Raw genomic sequence first — 22,978 nt, forward strand, 5'->3', positions numbered from 1 at the left:
CGACCTGAAACGTCGACTGTCCATTTCTCTCCCTAGATGCTGCCTGAACTGCTGAGTTCCTCCAGCAGTTTGTGACTCAAAGTACTGACCTTGCCGGTAATGCCTGCAACTCATGAAAGAAAAACTATGCAAGCCCTGAGGACAACATTCACATCACTCTCAAGTAACTGCACTGCATATATCCTTATATCATTCTCTGGACAAATTGACCCACTGTAGACCATGTGCTGCTTGGACATGGTCTACTACTGAGATAGTGGGAGCTATGGAGCTGGGTTTTAGCAGCTGACCAGGTTGTACAGTGATTCTAGAACCGAAGTCAAGAGGTTCACTCTTAACTGCCCTCTAAATTGGCCTACCAAATAATTAGATAAAAAGGTGGACAGTTGGCTTTGCAGGAAATGGCCTCATCTCGTGAAAGAATAACGAAAATTCAAAGTCAAAGCCAAAGTCAAGTTTAGTCATATGCCCAACTGCATGTATGCATAGGTGCAATGAAAATCTTACTTGCAGGAACATCACAGGCACAAAGCATTAGAGACACAATATTCGCAAGAAAAACATAAATTAAATATAAATTATACAAGAAAGAACACAATTAGAACAAAAAAAGTCCATTATTTACACAAGCTTGAAGGTCATGTAACTGCACCATATATACCTTTAAATCATTTCTTAGATAAACATGTTAACTAAAGACCATCTGCTATGATATATATGTCCTTGGAACTAATTGGTTGCTCATAATCCTCTGTTGTATTTAAGCAAATCTCAACATCTGTAATGATCGAAATTCATCCTTGTTAATTTGCACTAAATATGTAATAGATAAAAGGCTGTACATGAACTCTGCTCCCAAATCTGAGTTCCGTTAGAGTCTTGGAAAGCGAGGACAATGCTTGACCAATTATTAAATTGCATGTTTGTAGTAGAAGTAAATTTCTCTGTTCTAGTGCTTAAATAAATATCATTGCCCAAAAGAGAAACAAACAATATTTTTTGGATATACTCCTTTGGATTTACTCCATAACTATTGTATAGCCACCAATTTTAACCTCTTCAATGCTGGCATCCATAATTTATGCATCTTAAACTAAAAATCTTATACCCTTTTGGTTACAAATGCCCTTCCCCATTTGAAGATTTTTTTTCACTTTTCTTTACACTTTCTCCTAACTTTTCAGTATCTCATTTATTCATGGAAAGCTATATGTTTCAACAGCTTTGTTAAGCCATACCCTTTTACATTCTGGGGTACATGCTCCTGTGGTTTCTGGCTACCTTATATTTCTTATAAGTGTGATCTGATTTGATATCTGTTTAGATGCCAATATCCTTCTAAATCATTCCTATCCATGTACCTGTCTAAATGTCTTTTAAACGTTGTAATTGTACACACGTCTACTACTTCCTCTGGCAGTCGGTTCCACATGTCCAACACTCTCTGCGAGAAACATGCCTCTCCCTTTAAATCTTTCCCCTCTCACCTTAAATTCCTTCTAGTTTTAGACTCCCTGGAATAATTCTGATATATCCTGATGAAGGGTCATCCACCTGAAACATTAATTCTCTTTCCACAGATGGCCCCTGACCTGATGAGTACTTCTTGTTTTATCTGGTTTATTTCCTTTCTAAAAGGCATAGCTCTATTTTTTAAATCGCTAATCCTCGATGCTTCCATCAGCAAATATTGTTTCTCTCTCTGTTACCCCTTCAGCTTCTCTTACAATCTCAGTAGGGAGCAAATATTGGGGCATTAATAGAGGCTTCTGTTTAAATTTGTACACCAAGCAAGAACAAAGCCAATGACAAAAAAAAATGTTTCTTTCCCTGCCGGTAATTGAAGAGTTCCACTCTGCATGAAAGCAAGCCTTGTATGTCCTTAATTGAAATGCAGCTTTTTTTAACTCTCCCCTCCTTCTGCAGTACGTTTATAGTCACATCAATAATACAAAAATGACATTTTCACATTAAAAGTGCACTGTTGCTAAAAAAAAAACCTGCAAAAGTAAATGAGCTCTCCTGAACCACCTGAGTAAGCAAGAATAGTGTTTCTTGTGAATTTAGAGCTTGTTGGCTTCTTTTTTTGCAGTAACTTCCAAATTCAGTGACTTTATTCAGAAGAATCAGAATCAGGTTTATTATTGCTCACTTACACGTTGTGAAATTTGTTTTGCAGCAGCGGTACAGTGCAAAGACTTAAAATTGCTATAAGTTACAAAATAAATAATTAGTGCGAGAAAAACAGAATAACGGGGTCGTGTTCATGGGTTCATGGACCATTCAGAAATCTGATGGCGGAGGGGAAGGAGCTGTTCCTAAATCACTGAGTGTGGGTACTCCCCGATGGTGGTAACGAGAAGAGGGCATGTCCCTGATGGTGAAGGTGATTAGTGATGGATCTGCCTTCTTGAAGCACTGCCTATTGAGGATGTCCTCAACAGTGGGGAGAGTTGTGCCAGTGATGGAGCTGGTGATTTCCCAGGTGATTTTGTCATTGAACTCCTCACTATTTGTTTCATTTAATTCAGTCGCTCTGGTTACCAACATAAGTACACTTGCCAGCAAAGTACTTGAGATCTTTTTTACCCCTGCTGCCAGGTGATATTTTGTAAAGGAACCCACCTCACTGATACTGGACTTTTCTTCATTCTATAGCCAGGTATAAGCAATCCTGTGAGTCATACAAACATACGGGGAACACATCAGGTTTCTTCTCCATTGATCCCGATGGCAGTGGTCCACAGGCACCCCTGCTTGTCTACTGTAATATGACAGGTGAGATTGTCCTTTTTTTAAAGATTCTAAATTATTCGCTTACATCTTGCCGACAAAGCATAAATGACAGTAAACGCAAGTACATCATGAATCCATAAACTACATTAGGTCAAAATGATTTGGAAATGTATCGCTGAAATGCCAGAGGAGGCACTAACTGAAGCAATTGTTAACAAGATACAACCCTTGCCAAATTAGATATTGATTAATTCTTCTGCTGCCCCCATTTGTTATGCTCAAAGTGATAATTCAGTCATATTGTGGGCTCATGCAATTAGCTCACATTAATTCCCTTGCCTTGCGGTTTTGATGGGTAGGTTTCTTGCCTGAAATATTCTGGCCTAGGTATTCCACTAATCTTCTGCTATATTTGTGCTGACATGGCTCTGACTTCAGCTGCAGAGCGAATCGGCTGGATTTCATGGGAGTAGTCTTACTGGCTTTTGTTGCCATTTCTCCTTGGAACCAATGGGAACTTCATGAGTTCGATGCATGTGTAGTCAGGGATACTGAACCACTTTATGGGCTGCACTGTTGGCAACTTTCTCCAGAGCAGTTGGAGGAAATCTTGGAACCATTCAAATTTATGACAGAAAGCTAGTTAGATCACCATTTCCATTTCCCCCAAAAAAGAACTATTGTGGGGGCTGGCATGGTAGTGTAGCGGTTAGGGTACACTATTACAGCGCCAGCGACCCGGGTTCAGTTCTGGCCACTGTCTGTAAGGAGATTGTACGTTCTCCCTGTGTCTGCATGGGTTTCCTCCGGGTGCTCCGGTTTCCTCCGACATTCCAAAGATGTACAGGTTAGGACGTTGTGGGCATGCTATGTTGGCGCCGGAAGAGTGGCGACACTTGAGGGCTGCCCCCAGAACACTCTACGCGAAAGATGTATTTCACTGTGTGTTTTGATGTACATGTAACAAATAAAGATATAATTTTATTTTGTCATAATCCCACGTTCCAACTCTCAGTTCTAAGCCATGCAGGTTATGGCCCTTTATGTGTTTGACCAAATACTCTTTAAATGTGATGAGTCTTCTGTTTGCCTCCATGCTCTCACCCCATCACACTGAACTCCTCAACTCCTCACTAATCCTTCTAACCATTACCTTAAATCTATGTCCCTGAGTTATCAACCTCCATGGCAAGGGAAATATCACCCTCTGCAAAATTTTATACATTTTGATTAAATCTCCCCTTAATTTCCAATGTTCCAGAAAAAAATGTACATCAGTCTAGCTGGTTCCTTCTTATACTAAGTTTCTCCAATCTTGGTAACGTCCTTATAAATCTCCTCCACATTCTCTCCTGTGAGGACGAGAACTCTACGCTGTGTTTCATACAGTCCTAGTGTAATGTTCCTGCCCTTGTATTCCTGTGCTTTGGCCACTGTGTACCTTCTTCACCACTTTATCTACTTCAGACATCTGTATACAATAAGATCTCTTTGTTCCTCAGATTATTTTACCGTTGTACAGAATTTTATCTTGTACAGAACCTTGGTTAGGTCATGCCTCGTGGCACGGTGGCATAGCAGTTAGTGCAACGCTATTACAGCGCCAGCGATCGGGGTTCAATTCCCGTCGCTGTCTGGAGATTGTACGTTCTCCCTGTGTCTGCGTGGGTTTCCTCTGGGTGCTATGGTTTCCTCCCACATTCCAAAGACATACGGGTAGGTTAATTTGGGTTTAAAATGGGCGGCGCGGACTCGTTGGGCCGGAAGGACCTGTTACCATGCTGTAAATAAAATTTTTTTAAAAAATTTATCATGGAACTTTCGATGCTTGAAATCTGAGATTAAAAATAAAGGTTGTCAACCTGAAATATTTACTATGTTTCTCTAATCAGCTCAGTATATATAATATTTAACACAGCAGCAAGTTTGTGCACAGCACTCTCCCCTAAGGTCAAAGAGTGAATTGCTCAATTGTTTCGTTTTGATATTGTTGAGTGTTAAAGAATAAATATCGGCCAGGACAATAGCAAATAGGTCCCTGTTCTTCTGCAAGGTGCCAGCATGGGTTTTTCTTCACCCACTTGAGTGGGGAGACAGGTCCTTCTGTTGAACATCTCAGTCAATTGTGATGGTGTAGTTCTCCTTGAAATGTCAGCCAGGATTATATGCTTTCAACTGAGGGGAAGAAAGTGTGAGAGAAAAGCACATTGAAATTAGGGAACAGATGAATGGAAAAATAACTCTGCGGCCATCAATTTCTAATTCAGAATTAATTAATGGGAGAGTGCCAATGTCCATGTCCCCAAGAATCCCGAGTATTTGCTGGAGAACAAACACATATCTGTCAAGAAAAGTACTTTCACAAAAGCTGAATATTGCAGAGTATCTTTTCTGAACAGCAAAAGAGTGAGAACAATTTGGTAGGAGCCTATTCAACAAGAATCACATAATTCAACCCTGTGTATAGTTGTGAAAGGGCCATCTTTATTGGCCTAGGTTAGACATCAGAAGGAGGGCCACCTTGTGCTCAATGAAATGAATGGATAAATGTAAACTCTCATGTTTTGTTCTGAAGGGTCAAAAATATTGTTAATCATCAATTGTAAACACGCACTGGGGTTTATTTCTGCAGGGATGGATTTTAAAATTCAAAAAGCAACATAATCTTGTACAGAACCTTGGTTAGGTCAGGCCTCGTAGGCTCATTACTGGTCTCATATTGCAAAAATGTACTAAAGAAGGTGTTGAAAAGATTTACAAGGATGATCCAGGTCTGAGAGTTTATATCCATCAGGAAAAGCTTGACAAGGCTGTGACTCTTTATTCTAAAAATGTTAAGGCTGATTATTTACATGATAAAGTTATGAATGGGATTCATGGGGGGGTGGTTTGATGGGGATTGGGGGCAGGTGGATGTGGAGGTGATTTCATTTGTAGGATTCTCCAAAAATATTGATAGTATAGTCTCTAATAAATTCTACATAACATCCAGGGGAAGTACTTTACTGTGTGTGTCATTGGAAATTGAAATTCCTTACCAAGTAATGAAGTGAAAGCAAATACCATTGATGTTGCACCATGTGCCTGTTCCCCTTCGAGTCGCATGCCGTCCTGACTTGGGTATATACTGCCATTTCTTCATCATCACTATGTCTAAAACTCTGCCCTACCAATACTGTGGGAGCTCCCTCTCCAGATGGACTTTGATAGTCCAAGAAGTCAACTCACCATCTCAAGAGCAATTTGGTACAAAAAATATTAGCCTCGCCAGCATTGCTCACAGCCTGAAAAAAGGTTAATAAGAAATAAATAGAAAGCTTAATTAGTGTATGTGCAAGAAAGGAATGGGAACTTGGAGTAGAGTCATAGAGTTATACAGCACGGAAACAGGCCCCTTGGCCCATCTGGTCCATGCCAACCAAGATTCCCATTTGCCCGCATTTGGCCCAGATCCCTCTAAACCTTTCCTATCCATGTACCTGTCCAAGTACCTTTTAAATGTTTTTCTTGTACCTGCCTCATCCACATCCTCTGGGTGAGCTCATTCCATATACGGACCACCCTCTGAGTGAAAAAATTGCCCCTCAGCTTCCTGTTCAATCTCTCCCCTCTCACCTTTAATCTATGCCCTCTAGTTCTTGATTCCCCAACCCTGGGAAAAAGACTGTGTGCATTCACTCTATCTATGCCTCTGCATGATTTTATACACTCCATTGAAAAGAAATCCCATAAAAAAAAGTTATGTAGTTCGAGGAAGTAAAGTTGGAGGAGAAATGGAGCATAAACACTGCAATGAATGTATTGGTTCAAATGGCCTGTTTCTCTGCTGTAAATTCTATGTAGTACAATGTAAATTGAATTTACCATCTCTGGAACTGAGAGACTGATTTATGCTTTGTATTAGCACAATGCAGTATTTTGGGGAAATACTGGTTAAGGCTGACTTTCAGAGTGTGGATTGTGGGGTTATGCTGAAGGCATGCATTATTCTCACTAATGAACTGAAAGGATGTGAAATGAATAAATGCCAGTTTAAATTCACCGTGCAGCAGCTCAGATGGTAAGTACATAATCATAATGACGACAGATTGGTGTATGGGTAAAGCGCCAATTGACTTGCCTGTTTAACACTCTTATACCAGGCTGTACAGTGAGCTGTAATATTCCATTAACATCTTGTACTCATTATTCTGACAGAAGATAGAACCTGGACCATAATTCAGCACAACAACATGAGGGAAACAAAATTGCAAGGTTCTCCCAATGTCGACAGGCCTTTCATTGCGTCCTTCAACTACAGTGCCAGCATGGAACAGCTGCAGACCATGATTAACAGCGTGGAACACTGTGAACAGGAGATTGCCTACCGCTGTAAGAACTCTCGTCTCCTGAATACGCCAGGTAGGTGTATCTGCTGATGACGATAACTGAGTTGTCAACAGGGCCCTTAATTGTGAAATGCATTTTTCCGACCCTCTGCTGGTATGATGCAGAGATTATTGTTGAACTGGTCTTGGAGCTCATAGTAACATGGAAAGTCGTGCAATGGATTGGTCAGTCTGTATTTCCCTTGCCAATCTATCAACGTGAATAAACGTGAAACACATCCAAGATTTTCCATAGGTGTGGGAAAAGGTTCAGAAGGGATGAAATTACAGAGGATTTCATTGGGTATAAGGTGCAGAAGATAAGATATCTTTATTAGTCACATGTACATCAAAACACACTGTGAAATGCATCTTTTTTGCATAGAGTGTTGTGGGGGGGCAGCCCACAAGTGTCGCCACGCTTCCAGCGCCAACATAGCATGCCCACAACTTCCTAACCCGTAGGGCTTTGGAATGTGGGAGGAAACTGGACCACCTGGAGGAAACCCATGCAGACACGGGGAGAACGTAGAAACTCCTTACAGGTATATATAGAGGTCTATAAGATCATGAAGGGCATAGGTACAGTGAATGTGCATAGTTTTTTTCCCTGGGGTTGTGGAATCAAGAACTAGAGGGCATAGGTTTAGGGTGAGAGGGGAAAGATTTAATGGGAACCTGAGGGGCAATTTTTTCACATGGAGGGTGGTCAGTATATGGAATGAGATGCCAGAGGAAGTGGTTGAGGCAGGGCTATTAACAACATTAAAAAAGGTTCTTGAATAGGTACGTGGATAGGAGAGGTTTAGAGGGATATGGGCCAATTGCAGTCAATTGAGACAAGCTTAGATGGGAATCTTGGTCGGCACAGACCAGTTAGGCCAAAGGGCCTGTTTCTGTGCTGCATGACTATGACTCTATGGTTCAGCCCAACCTGTCCATACCAGCATTTATACAGTGGTTGTTGAGGCTTTGACATTACTTATCTGACTTCACATATTGGACGAGCGGAAATTTCCTCCAATTAAATATAAGAATGAACAAAACCATTGTCTTCAGTACTCATCACAAACCTTGTTCTTGGGCCACCAGCTCCATCTGTCATAGGTCATTGCCTCATTCACCTATCATTCACCTGAGTTTGGCCTGACCTGTTCAGGTGGGTAACACTAGTCAAGGCTCATAGAGCAGAACAACACCAAACTCTTTTAAAAGTTGATTACAACTAAGCAACATTACAAACAAAATTATATGAATACAAGCACTATAAATCCACCATCCAGGCCATGCAATCTTCTCGCAGCTACCATTGGGCAGGAGGTACACCACCAGGTTTAGGAACAGCGACTTCCCTTCAACCATTCTGTCCTTGAACCAACCTGCACTACCCTAATCACTACCTCAGTACAGCAACACTATGACCATTTTGTGCTACAATAGACTGTCTTTTTAGTTCTAATTGTGTTTTTCTTGTATAATTTTGTATAATTTATGTTTAATTTGTTGTGAATATTGTGTATCAGATGCTATGTGCCTGTGATGCTGCTGCAAGTAAGTTTTTCATAGCACCTTCATACATGTACTTGTGCCTATGATAATAAACTCACCTTTGACTTTGATGCAACACATCACAAGAAACAAATGAAAATAATATGATGCAAAATATTGCAAAATATTGCAAAATATTATGCACCAAAATAACTGCTAAGGTCTAATGAGCTTACACAGCTTTAGTTCAACTGAGAGTTCAGCACAGTGACACAACCAGCAGAGCTCCTATCTCACAGCTCCAGCAACCCAGGTTCAATTCTGAGCTCCACTGCTGTCTGTGTGGAGTTTGCACATTCTCCCTGTGACTGCATGAGTGTCCTCTGGGTGATCTGCTTTCCTTCACATGCAAAGACATGAGGATTGGTAGGTTAGGAACTGGGTTACACAAATCTATGGTTGTCTAAGGCCACCACTCGCTCCCGGGTGTAACCCGAAAGTGATTTGTTAACACAGGCAGTTTATTTAGGTTGATTGGCTGCTGTAAGTTAGCTCTAGTGTGTGGGTAAGTGGTAGAATCTGGAGGAGAGTTGATGGGAACATGGATAGAATAAGTGAGATTAGTGTAAATATGAGCCTAATAGTGCGGACCAAAAGGCCTGTTTTCTTTCTCTTTGACTCTATGACTCCATGAGCTCACATCAATCCAGCTCCGACTCTGAACACAACTCACTCTGGTGATCACTCAAATTTGTTTGTCCCCATCTGGAATTGTTCTTCTTTGAGCTCGGACATTTAAGAGGAGATTTGATTTGGGCTGAAAGAAAGGGAGATCACCAGTTCCGGGCCTATCATGATGTCGAGATTTTCTTCTGTCGCATCTGCTTCTGTGTCTATTTTGTTGGCAAGGAGTGCTCAGCCACCACCGATGACCCCTTCTTACATCTCCAACACTCCCCTTCCACTTGAACACCGGGCATTTAACCCTCTCTTGACCTTCTTATATCTAATTGCTACCAATACATTTGTCCCTTGCAGGGAGATCTTCCCATTAGCCATGGTTCAAAGGCTGGGAGATAGAGGTTTAACAGTTTGGGTAAAAATATACGAAGACCATGAAGAAAATCTTCCTTATGCAGAGGGTAGTTGTAATTTGTAATTCACAGATCATTGGCCAAACAGCAGAAGAATAGAATTGAAGGACACTCTAATGGGAGCTGACAGAGACTCAGAGGGCCAAATGGCATTATTCTGTGCTATGATTCTATAGATGCAGAACAAGACATAGAGAGATTAGGGTGGATTCCAGACCATGGTATTGGTATTGGTATTGGTTTATTATTGTCATCTGTACCGAGGTACAGTGAAAAACTTGTCTTGCATACCGATCGTACAGGTCAATTCATTACACAGTGCAGTTACATTGGGTTAGTACAGAGTTCATTAAGGTAGTACAGGGTAAAACATTAACAGTACAGAGTAAAGTGTCACAGCTACAGAGAATGTGCAGTACAATAAGGTGCAAGGTCACAACAAGGTAGATCATGAGGTCATAGTCCATCTCATCATATAAGGGAACCGTTCAATAGCCTTATCACTGTGGGGTAGAAGCTGTCCTTAAGCCTGGTGGTACGTGCCCTCAGGTTCCTGTATCTTCTACCTGATAGAAGAGGAGAGAAGAGGGAATGACCTGTCTGGGTGGGGTCTTTGATTATGAGGGACCTTAGTGGCTGAAGGCACAGCCACCAATGATTGAACCATCGTTTCTCACTTGTCTGTAAGATCTTTTTTGGTTATTTCAAGAGATCAGCTCCGAATTGACAGAGTGAATCTATCCAGTTGCTTGTCATAGTCAGCATTTAAGTAACTGAAAGAAAGCATCTGATTTAATTTGGAGAAGTGGCTGGAACAGCCATTTGTCTGATCTTTGCAACTTTTACGCATCACCTCCTGAGTTTCTGAGTGACGTGATTTATGGCACCATTCACAGTGAACAATAAACTCAATGTTTCTCCCACAAGCAATGATACAAGGAATGGGCTCTGTGGTGATGAGAAGCCAGTTTGTTCTCCTTCCTGTACATAAAGGTAAAGAGGGATTCAGCAGAAGTGTTCAATATGAAGAGTTTGATAGAGTAAATGGGTTGGGGGGGAAGGTTTCCAATGATAGGTGAGTCCGAACACAGAATTAAGGTCATTTCTTCAGCCAGAGGGTGACAAATCTGTGGAATTTGTTGCCACACAGGGCTGTGGAGGCCAAGTCACTGGGTGTATTTAAGGCAGCGATTGATAGGTTCTTGACTGGTAAGGAGGTTAAGGGTTATGGGGAGAAGGCAGGAGAATGGGGATGAAAAAAAGAATCAGCCATGATTGAATGGCAGAGCCTAATTCTGCTCCTATATCTTATGGTCTTCTGGTGTTATTTCCAAAGGAACCAGGGGAAAATCAGTGAGAACTGTGAGTTTTTTCTGATCTGGAGTTTGCAACCTGAAAGGGCGACAGAAACAAATTTGACAGTTATTTTTAAAAAAATAATTGAATGAATATTTAAGAACATAAGAATTAGAAGCAGGAATCAGTCATCTGGCCCTTTGAGCTTGTTCTGCCATTCATCACGATTGTCGTTAATCTTCAACACCTGCTTCATTTTCCAGACATTCCCATATCCCTTCATTCCCTTACTATCCAAAACTTAGCTCAGTGTTAATAATTAATTCCATGTGCTCTAACCTGCTGACCACACTCCTGTGTGTGATCTTATTGAAAGCCTTCTGAAAATCTAAATAAACCACATCCACGTTTCCACATATAGTTGCCTGTTTGAACCAATGTAATGCCTGTTTATTAGATGCATGGACCAAAATCTGTTCCCTTTTTAGCATTGTCACCCTGAATCTATTTGTTGTATCTCTAATGCTAAGAGCCTGTGATTCTTCTGCAAGTATATTTTTCATTGCACCTGTGCATACATGTACTTGTGCTTCTGACAATAAACTCCACTTTGACTTTGACTTTAACTCGTAACTTTGTATTGGTTTGTAAGAAGGAATATTTGCAGGGCCCATCGGGAATGAGCAAGGAAGTGGGACAAATTGGATAACTCTTCCAAAGAGTTGGCACAGGCTCATGGACCAAATCCCTTTCCTCCACAGTGTATATTTCAATGCTTCTGTGAAGTAGGACATGTTCAAATCAAATGTTTACTGGAAACATTTTAGTATAAGTGTTTCTTACATCAATGTAACTACACCTCAGAAGGTAATTCGTTGGTTGTAAAGCACTTTGGGAGATGAAAGAGCCTGAAATAGATGCAAGTCTTGCTTCTTGAGAAGGCTCTGTACAGGGATGTTTATTTAATTACGCTTGTTGAGACAATGCTGTATAATGTATGGGGAATAAATGCATCAATATTTCAAATGGATTGTACGAGCCAATGCAGCTATTTTCAAGTTAACCACCCGATATAGAAATCATATTTAATTCTTATTGACAAGCAAAAAATCCTCGCAAATGCTGGACATCAGAAATAAAGCAGGAAATGTTTGAGATACTCCACAAATCACGCTGTATCTGTGGAGAGAAAAACTGACTGGGGTTGTATTTAGAGTTTAGGGAAGATTAAGGAGAGGTGTTTGGATTTATGAAGGGTTTAAAAACACACGAAATAGAAGGAGGAATAGGCCAGGTCAATTGGCTACTGTAAATTATCACCAGCGAGAGGAGATGGTACAAGAATAATGGAGAGTTAATAGACACATGAAAGCGAACGGGTTAAAAGAACCCATTAATACACTGGCTTCTTGATTCCAAAAGAATGCTCTTCAAGTCTGATGAATGGCTTTGATAGACCACATCCATTATGAACATAACAAGCTCCCACTAAGAGGGGGAAGATGCATCTGATCCCTGGTCTTTTATATATATTGGCTGCACAATATATTCACATCCCAACATTTGGTTCCATTGAAGTTAATTGAACTGAATACTATGAGATGACCCATGCTCTCACATGAATCGACCATTATCAACAAAAGGGAAATCTCACCCCCACAGTGATTAGATAAATGTATCTTTATAGATGTTTGTTGAGGGAGGAATGTTAATCAGGAAGAATTTTTTTGTCAGTAATTAGCGACTGCGAATTCTCAAATATCAGATGTACTGCTTACAAACATAAGCTTATCATTTATTCAACAGAGACATTGAGCAAAACTGAGAATATTATATCTAAATGAATTTTACTTAAGTACTTTAACATGATCAATTGTAATTGAATTCTAGCATTGGGTCCTCTATTTATCAAGGCATTTCCTGTTTATTTGTAAAAGCTAAGCAAGATTTAAAATTAGATCTTAACATTTTATCTTCCATTGTGACTTGGAGTCAACTTTTAACTTTGTTTTATTTCCAGTAAAGTGAAAATGTACCATGACTAAGGGATGGGATAATAAGGAATTCACTTCATTTTAATAAAATAATTCGTCATGAATCAGACCAAAGTGTGTTGTCCAAAGCAAATACAGGCAGCAAAAGTAGAGCATCTATTATGGGGATTCAAACCGGCTGGTTTCCGGCAGTTCTGAAGTGATCAAGCTTTCTTTCTGCAGGAACAGGGCATCTGACAGTCTCCCAGAGGCTTGTCCTTGATCACTTCAGAACCTTGATTCCTATTTCTCCTCCCGCTAAACTCCAAAACCTTCTCTGTTGATGCTGTTAAGTCACATGATGCTCAGAATGTCAAATGACCAAAACTTCAGGCCTCCAGCCTTTGATGTATTGGCTATCTCACTATGTTATTTAAAAAAAAACAGGAGGGATCCTGGTACATCCTAGACAACCAGTGTGTTCACGAGACTGATTGTATTAGGTTTCTTTCCCTTCATTGTTCTAGCTGAGGTGCAATGATTGCTGTTCTGTTGGCTGACCTGATCTCAAGATGAGAATAAATTTAATGGGGGACTAAAGAAAGTGAAAAATGTAACAGATTCTAACTAAGATCAAGACAAAAAAAGTCAGCCACAATCTCACTGAATGACAAAACAGGTTCAATGGGCTAAATGTCCTATTCTTGTTCCTATTTCTTATGGTCATTAAATTCTGCTGCAATAAGATTGAGCAAAACTGAAACAGATTTTATCATAATTTTCACCAATGTGTGAAAGTTGACTACTGCATTTTGCAGATTGCAACAATAACTATGAAAGTGTTTCTTGGCTGGAAATAATTTTGAATTGTCCTGAAAGTGACATAAGAACTGCTATAAAAATGCAAGCAACAGACAAAGCACTGGAGGAACTCAGCGGGTCAGGCAGCATCTATGGAGAGAAAGAGACAGTCGACGTTTTAGGTCAAGACCCTTCATCAGGACCGGACTAGGACTATAAAAAGGATCAGGACTATAAAAATGTAAGTCTTTCTTTAGAAAATGTTGATCATGACAGCAAAAATGCAAGACCAATTTATAGAGTAACTGAAGATTATGAAGAGGACACAAGTCATTCTGATTTGGACTGAAAGACCTTCATTTCTACCTATGTTGCGGAATTACAGGACTGAGAATTTAAAATGCAGATGGAAGCTATTTGGCTTGTATCCAAAAATGGATCTACTTAATTTACTCCCACATCCCAACTTTTAGTCCATAGCTATGCATGTGACAGCTCTTCAAGTCCATGCTGGTATTTTTTAAATATGATAAAGGTTTCTGCTCATTGTATTTGCTGTGGCAAGTAGATATAATTTGCATAAGTCATGTCATTTTAAAACAACCAGTGGTAATTAACAGAATTGTATTTTGAATACTCAGCAGCTTCCATATTATACACTTAGCATAGGAAGCAGAGGACAATTTTCACCACCTGGAGTTAAATATTAAGTGCTGCCTACTCAAATGTCTAAATGGGGGCTTGCAATAATTGGCTACAGGTTCAAGTGATGTTGTTAAATAAAATGTTAGAACAAAAGAAAGAGAAGACATTCAGCTCTTTGTGCCTGCTTTATGGTTTCGTAAGTTCACAACTGTAATGGAATAGAAGCAGATTTCGAGGATTCAGATCATGATAATTTATCTCAGTGAAACTATCCCACACTAACCCCATATCCCTTGATTCCCTTAAATCTAAAAATCTGTCAATTTTGTTTGATCTGCAAATTAGTCGGGATGAAGAAATTTTGACAAGGACTTGCTAGATTGAACACAGAGAAAAGATTAGCATGTTTTTGATAATATGCAGAGGATTGACACTGTTCATTAGTTATAAATAATCTTACAGAAGTCCGAGTGTCTTTGATGGGCAGCTTAATCTGCAGGGACCTTCATTCTGAAACATTATTTCTGATGATCAGAGTAAAGCAAAGGCATAGAGTCATAGAGCAATACAGCATGGATACAGGCCATTTGGCCCAACCAGTCCATGCCGACCACCGTGCCCACCTAGGCTGGTCGCAATTTCCTGCGTTCAGCCCATATCCCTCCAAGCTCCGCCCCTCCATGTACCTATCCAAGTGCTTCTTAAATGATACTGTTGTACCTGCCTCAACCACTTCTTCTGGCAGCTCGTTCCATATACTCACCACCCTCTGCATGAAAAAGTTGCCCCTCAGGTCCCTTTTAAATCTTTCCACTCTCACCCTAAACCTATGACCCTGGGGAAAACTGTTACAACGACCTTATCTATGCCTCTCAGAATTTTAAACACCTCAATAAGGTTGCCCCTTATTCTCCTATGTTCCAAAGAATAACGATCTAGCCTGGCCAACCTCTCCCTATAACTCAGGACCTCTAGTCCTGGCAACGTCCTTGTAAATCTTCTCTGTACTTTTTCCAGTTTAACCATGTCTTTTCAATAACATGGTGACCAAAACGATACACAGTACACCAAGTGCGGCCTCACCAATGACTGATACAATTGCAACATAATGTTCCATTTCCTATACTCGATGCCCTAAGTGCATCGTAGACTATGGGCCAAGAGCTGGTAAATGGGATTAGTATAGATAGGTACTTGATAGCCAGCATGTATATGACTTTTCTGCTACATAATTCTATAACATTAACTTTTCATCTCAGGGCTTTGGGCACAGTGCTTTTTTCATTGGGAGAGAGTTTTGGAGATTTGACCACATACTCCTTCCATGAAAATCTATAGATTATTTTGCAGGATTGTACAGCCAAAACTTACAATGCCTGTGTCCTCAACCCTCTCCCCAAATATTGAGCCTAAGCTAAAGACCAAAAATGTAGACTTGACCTTGGTTAATTGACTATAAAGTCAATGGATCCAAATTTTGGAAGCAGAAGACAACACAAAACCAAGGACAACCTTCTACCACGTGAACTGGGTAGTCTTCCTCTCACCTTAAACCTGAATTTGTCAAATTGGATCAAAGCCTGTCTATCTTTAGACTTGCTGATTTCCCATCAAAACCAGGCTGGTGTTGTGAAATGGTACTGAGCTGATGCAAGGAAAGAGGAGCTGGATGCTCTCATGAAGGGAAAAGGAATAGAGATTTATGCTGATTGGCTTTGATAAGGCTCGTGCAAAGCATAGACAACCTGGGACAAATGGTCATCCCTAATTTTAATTGTTCCACCTCTGGTAATAACCTTGGGTCTAACTGAGCAGATCGACAGCCAACAGTTCTGTAGGGAACAGCTGATTGTCAATGATTTGTGGATCTGCTTAGCTCATTTTGGACATCTACACATACTCAGCCAAGTAAGAGAGTTAGAAATGACTTGAAAGTCTGTGGAGCTCCTGTTCTGACACAAGACTCACCACTGAGTACAGGGCCATAATGCTGACCGTGCTGGAGAGAGGATCTGAAACATCAACCCCTTAATTTTAAGCCAAGGCTGGCTGCAAATCCCATTTATTTGTACTCAGAGAAATCTTCAGTAATGGACAAATACAACTCATTAGACATGGAGCTGTTTGCAGTAGTACACTCCACTGTGGCTTTGAAGGCAAGCTCTGTCCACAGCCTTCATTCTGAAAGATGTACTGGAGTCATCATAGTACCGTTGTCATTGCATTTCTAAAAATATTTTAATAATTTTCTACCTTTAAAAATATTTTAATCTTTTTTGACTAAATTTTAATTGCTTGTGACATTCAAAAATAGTTCAAAAGGCTTTGGTGAAGCGAAGAGCAGTCAAAGGATCTCAGGGTAGTCCAGAGACAGGAGTTGTTCAGAAATTACAAGATATGGTTGCATAGTGACCACAGAGGAAATGAAATATTGCAGAATACTTAATTTTTTAAAGAGATCAGATAAATGGAACAGGAGGCTCAAAAAATTCTGCAGATGCTGGAATCTGGAGCAATACACAAGAAGTGCTGGCCCTGATGTTAAAGAAGGGGATAAAGGCAGTAGAGATCAAGGATCTTAGCTCAGTAGTGTCATACAGCTCTTTGGTCCTTCGGCCCAACTGGTCCATCCTGACCAAGGTTCCCCATCCAAGCTAGTCCCATTTGTGTTTGGCCCATAACCTTCCAAACCTTTCCTATCTATGTACCTGATTTAAAACAGTATATCTGGAAGTAAATATGTTTGATGGAGATGAGAGACAACAACAGGCAGAAAACATTAATAGCAGCTGTATACAGGTCCCCAAACTAATGATAATGTAGGGTCTTAGAACATAGAACATTACTGCACAGTACAGGCCCTTCAGCCCACTATGTTGTGACAACATTTTATCCTGCTCTAAGATCTATCTAACCCTTCCCTCCCTCATAGCCCTCTATTTTTTTATCATTCATGTGCCTATCTAACAGTCTCTTGAATGTCCCTAATATATCTGCCCCCACAACCTCCGTAGACAGTGCGTTCCACTCTTGTATTAGGAAATAAGATGTCCATATAACAAGGGTAATACAATAATCATAGGTGACCTTAATCTACATATAGATTGGGAAAACTACATTAGCAGGAATAGACTACAGAAGGAATGCATTGCATGTAGTAGAGGTGGTTTATTAGGCCAGTTTGTTGAGGAACCAATGAGGAACCAAATTTAGTATTGTGCAATGAGAAAAGGTTAATTAGTGATCTAATAGTTCAGGGGCCTTTGGGGAAGAGGGTCATAATATGTTAGGATATTACATTAAGATTGGAAGTAATTTAGTTCAGTGTGAAGCCAGGATCTTGAATCTGAATAAAGCAACTAAAAAGGAATGAGATGGAAGTTGGAAATGGTAGATTGGGAAGCAACATTTAACAGTATGATGGCAACCAGCAATGGGTACCTTATAGACTACTGTTTACAAATCTCTTTAAGGCAAAAATAACCAGTAAAAATAGTCCAGCCATGTTTATCATGAAGATAATATTAGATCAAAGGAAAATGCTTATAATGTTGCTACAAAATATAATAAGCCCAAAGATTGGAAAATGTCAGAAATCAACATAGGAGGACCAAGGCATTGATATGGAAAAGGAAAGGAGAATACAAGGGTAGGCCAGCAAGAAGTGTGAAAAACAGCTCTTGTGGATAACTAAAAAGGAAAAGATCAATTAAAGTTGACAAGGGCCCCTTACACACTGAGAGAGAATAAATGATATTGGGGAATCAGGATATGACAGAGAAATTGAACAGGTATTTTATGTCTATCTTAACAGAAGAAGATGCAGAAAGTCACCTAGAATCAGTGGATGATTGCACGTTTAGGGTGAATGAGCTCAAAGTAATTAGCATTGGTTAAAGACTAAAATTGGAGAGACATACACCATGAGTGGTAGGGTCCTCGGGAGTATTGAGAAACTAAGTGAACTTGGTCTACGTCCATAGATCCCTGAAGGTGGCAGTACAGATCAGTAAGCATATGAGATGCTGGCCATGAGTTGCCGCATAGATTATAAGAGTGTTGGGGTCATGGTAAAACTTTAGTTCGGCCGAAGTTGGTGTATTCTGGTCGCCACACTGTAGGAGGTTCGCGATTGTCTTGGAGAGGGTGCAGAGGAAATTTACCAGGACGTTGCTTGGGATAGGACATTCCATTTATGGGGAAAGACTGTATAGGGTTGGTTTGTTTTCATTGGAGAGGAGGAGGCTGAGGAACAACCTGATAGAAATGCACAAAATTATGAGGGGCAAATATGGGTTGGATAGTGAGCAACCTTTCCCCCTCATGGAGACATCTAAAACCAGAAGCCAGAGGTTTAAACTGAGGAGTAAAAGGGTTAGAGGTGATTTAAGGAAGATTTTTTTCACCCAGAAGGTGGTTGCAATCTAGAAAGCATAGTCTGAGAAAGTGGTGGAGGTGAGTACTCACACAATTTTTAAAAAGCATCGGGGCGAGCACTCAAATTTCCAAAGCAGGGAAGGCTATGGACTAAATGCTGACAAACGATAAGATAAGATAAGATAAGATAAGATAAGATAAGATAAGATAAGATAAGATCTTTATTAGTCACATGTGCATCAAAACACACAGTGATTAGTGCTTAATGGTCAACATTGACAGAGTGAGCTGTAGAACCTCTTTCTCTCAATGCTATGAACCTAATGGGACTGAAAGCCAAAAATCCCCATTAACACAATGACCTACATTCTGGAAGGAGGTGACTGTGGAGCTAACATGGTTGTGGTGCTGGCTGTCATCTTCCAAGATTCCACAGAGTCTGGAATGGATCACATGGATTGGCCAGTGGCAAATGTAACCTATTTGAGAGACAAAGGAAAAAAAACAGGAACATAGTTCATTGCTCGTGTCCATTCCCTCTGAAACTTAGCCCCTCTAAAATCTATCTGCATCCTCCAGACTGCCACCGTGCTTTGTATTGGTATTGGTTTATTATTTGTCACATGTGCCGAGGTGCAGTGAAAAGCTTGTCTTACAAACCGATCGTACAGGTCAATTCATTACACAGTGCAGTTACATTGAGTTAGTACAAGTGCATTGATGTAGTACAGGTAAAAACAGTAACAGTACAGAGTAAAGTGTTACAGCTACAGAGAAATGCAGTGCAATAAGGTGCAAGGTCACATCAAGGTAGATTGTGAGGTCATAGTCCATCTCATTGTATAAGGGAACCGTTCAATAGTCTTATCACAGTGCGGTTGAAGCTGTCCTTAAGTCTGGTGGTACGTGCCCTCAGGCTCCTGTATCTTCTACCTGTTGGAAGAGGAGAGAAGAGAGAATGTCCCAGGTGGGTGGGGTCTTTGATTATGCTGGCTGCTACATCAAGACAACGAGAGGTAAAGACAGAGTCCAAGGAGGGGAGGCTGGTGTCCGTGATGCGCTGGGCTGTGTCCACAACTCTCTGCAGCTTCTTGCGGTCCTGGACAGAGCAGTTGTCATACCAAGCCGTGATACATCCAGATAGGATGCTTTCTATGGTGCATCGGTAAAAGTTGGTGAGAGTCAAAGGGGACAAATCAAATTTCTTTAGCCTACTGAGGAAGTAGAGGTGCTGGTGAGCTTTCTTGGCTGTGGCATCTACATGATTTAACCAGGACAGGCTGTTGGTGATGTTCGCTCCCAGGAATTTGGAGCTCTCAACCCTCACGACTTCAGCACCATTGATGTAGACAGGTGCATGTACACCTCCCCCTTTCCTGAAATCAATGACCAGCTCTTTTGTTCAGTTGACATTGAGGGAAAGGTTGTTGTCATGACACCATTCCACTAAGTTCTCTATTTCCTTCTTGTACTCCGACTCATCGCTGTTTGAGATACAGCCTACAATGGTGGTATCATCAGCAAACTTTAATATTTAACTCTCAATCCCATCATCAAACTCATTGACGTAGATTGCAAACAGCTGGGACTGAGCATTGATCACTATCACACCCCACCAGTCAGAGCGCATTCAATAATCATTCTAACACTCCCCATAATTAAACTAATGGAATTTACACTGTACCCAGTCATTAATAAATACCATGAAATATTTTATCATTATTACTAGCATTAAAAATTACTTGAAAAATGTACAGGAGAATTTGCGTAAAGTCGGATTTCCATAAGTCAGGACATCCTAACCAGGGGAGACCCTGTATTCTGTATGGTACCTAATCGAAGACCTTCTGAATGTCCAAGTATACCACATTGTTTTCCTTTATCTGCTCAGTTAATTGCAACATCAAGAAAGTGTAGCAGAATTTGTCAAACATGACTGCCCTTTCAAAAACCCTTGTTGACTTTGCTCAATCCTATTATTATTTTCTAAGTGTGTTGTTAGCACTTCCTCAGCATTTTTCCTATTATCATGTGGATTATGTGGGATCATCCACTTTGGTAGAACAAGTAAAAAGGCAAAATATTATTTAAATACTCAGAGATAGAACTATAGAACCATAGAATGCTACAGCACAGAAAACAGGCCATTCGGCCCTTCTAGTCTGTGCTGAAACTTGTTTCAGCTCGTCCCATTGACCTGCACCCAGTCCATAACCCTCCAGACTTCTCCCATCCATGTATCTATCCAATTTATTCTTAAAACTTAAGAGTGAGCCCACACTTATCACGTCAGATTGCAGCCCGTTCCACACTCCCACCACTCTTTGAGTGAAGAAGTTCCCCCTAATATTCCCCCTAAACTTTTCCCCTTTCATCCTAAAGCCATGTCCTCTCCTAATCTAAGTGGAAAGAGCCTATTCGCATTTACTCTGTCTATACCTCTCATAATTTTGTAAACCTCTATCAAATCTCCTCTCATTCTTCTATGCTCCAAGGAATAAAGTCCTGACCTGTTCAATTTTTCCCTGTAACTTAACTCCTGAAGACCCGGCAACATACTCGTAAATTTTCTCTGCACTCTTTCAATCTTACTGATCTCCTTCCTCGAGTTAGGTGACCAGAACTGCACACAATACTCCAAATATGGCCTCACCAATGTCTTATACAACCTCACCATAACATCCCAACTCCTATACTCAATACTTTGATTTATGAATGCTCAGAGAATGATGTTATATTCAAAGGACCAAAGTGTACATGAATCAGTACTATTAATATGCAGGTTCAGTTAGCAATTAGGAAAGCAAAGGGTACATTGATCTTTAATACAAACAGATTTGAATACAAGAGTCCAAGATGTCTTGCTCCAATTATATAAAGCCCTGTTAAGACTTCATTTAAATACTGTGTATGGGTGTAGCGTCCATACCAAATGAAAGATATACTTAGGATAGATGGAGAGCAGTTCACCAGATTGGTTCCTGTGGTGGCAGGTTTGTCATGTAAGGAGACATTACGCAGACTAGGTCTGTAATCTCTTGGGTTTCAAAGATGGAGAGGTGCATCTCACAGAAACACATACAGCTGGAGAAGCTAGATGTGGAGTTGACATTTGCCCAGCCTCATAGTCTCAAAATGGAGTGTCAGCCATTCAGGTGAGAGTTCAGAGGAAACCATTTCACTCAGAGGTGGTTTAAATCACTACTCAAGAGGTTGTCTACTTATCCAAGAGGGAGATTGATTGATCTTTAGATATTAAGGGAATCAAGGGATTATGGGGGGTAGTGCATGAAAGTGGTCCTGAGGTGGAAGATTTGCTTTGATTTTATTGGATGGTTGGACATTCACACGTCCTTATGTTTGCCATCTGCTCTGCTCTCATTCCACCTCTTTGGCATGAAGATTCGGGTTGTCCGGCCACCGCAGCTGGATATGGCAATATGGGCAATGGGGCTACTGATGGCAAGAAATAAGATACTCGAGGAACCCAGTGGGTCAGGCACCATCTATGGATGGGAGTGGACAGTCAACATTTTGGGTCGAGACCCTTCATCTGGACTGAAAGATAGAGGGGAGATAGCCAGTATGAAATGGTGAAGGGAAGGGGCTGAGCAAGGGCTGGGAAGTGATAGGTGGATCCAGGTGAGGAGGGGTGATAGGCAAAGGGAGGAGGAGAGAATGGAAGTAGTGACAGAGGCTGGGAGGTGACAAAAGGCTGCAGGTGATTGAATCTGATAGGAGAGGAAGGTGGAGCATGGAACCAAATAAGGAAGGTGGGGAGGGCAGATGGGAATAGTAGGAGGGGGGGTAGGACCAGACAGTTCACTGGGTCCAGAACAACCTGGCCCCTTACATGTTGCAGTTCCCTTCTTAAATCTCTCAACGTGTTTTTTTTTTATTTAAAATATTTCAGAAGCACGCTTATACTTTACTTGTTCAAACATCCTTTTATGTGAGTCAACGACAGTTTTCTTTAACAGTGCATCTGAGAAATGCCTTGAGCTATTTTGTTGGGTGAGAGACTGTACGCATCTGTGGTTCAGTTTTTCTGTGCTGAACATTTTAAGTGAATCAAATCTGTGCTCTAGCATACCATACAATTCTGTTCAAGGTTTGTTATCTTAATTGAAGTTGCAAGGTTTTCCAGGAATACAGACGATTTCCAAAGACATTGGCAAAATCTTTCAAGCAGCATTTGCAC

The 22,978-nt window shown here is 40.6% G+C and overlaps 1 pseudogene; it reads left to right on the forward strand.

Annotated features, from left to right (window-relative positions):
* Window positions 1–22,978, forward strand: part of LOC127572767 (contactin-associated protein-like 5) — a 991,970-nt pseudogene that overhangs the window by 581,478 nt on the left and 387,514 nt on the right.

The sequence above is a fragment of the Pristis pectinata genome, chromosome 1, assembly GCF_009764475.1.
Source record: "Pristis pectinata isolate sPriPec2 chromosome 1, sPriPec2.1.pri, whole genome shotgun sequence".
Taxonomy (NCBI): domain Eukaryota; kingdom Metazoa; phylum Chordata; class Chondrichthyes; order Rhinopristiformes; family Pristidae; genus Pristis; species Pristis pectinata.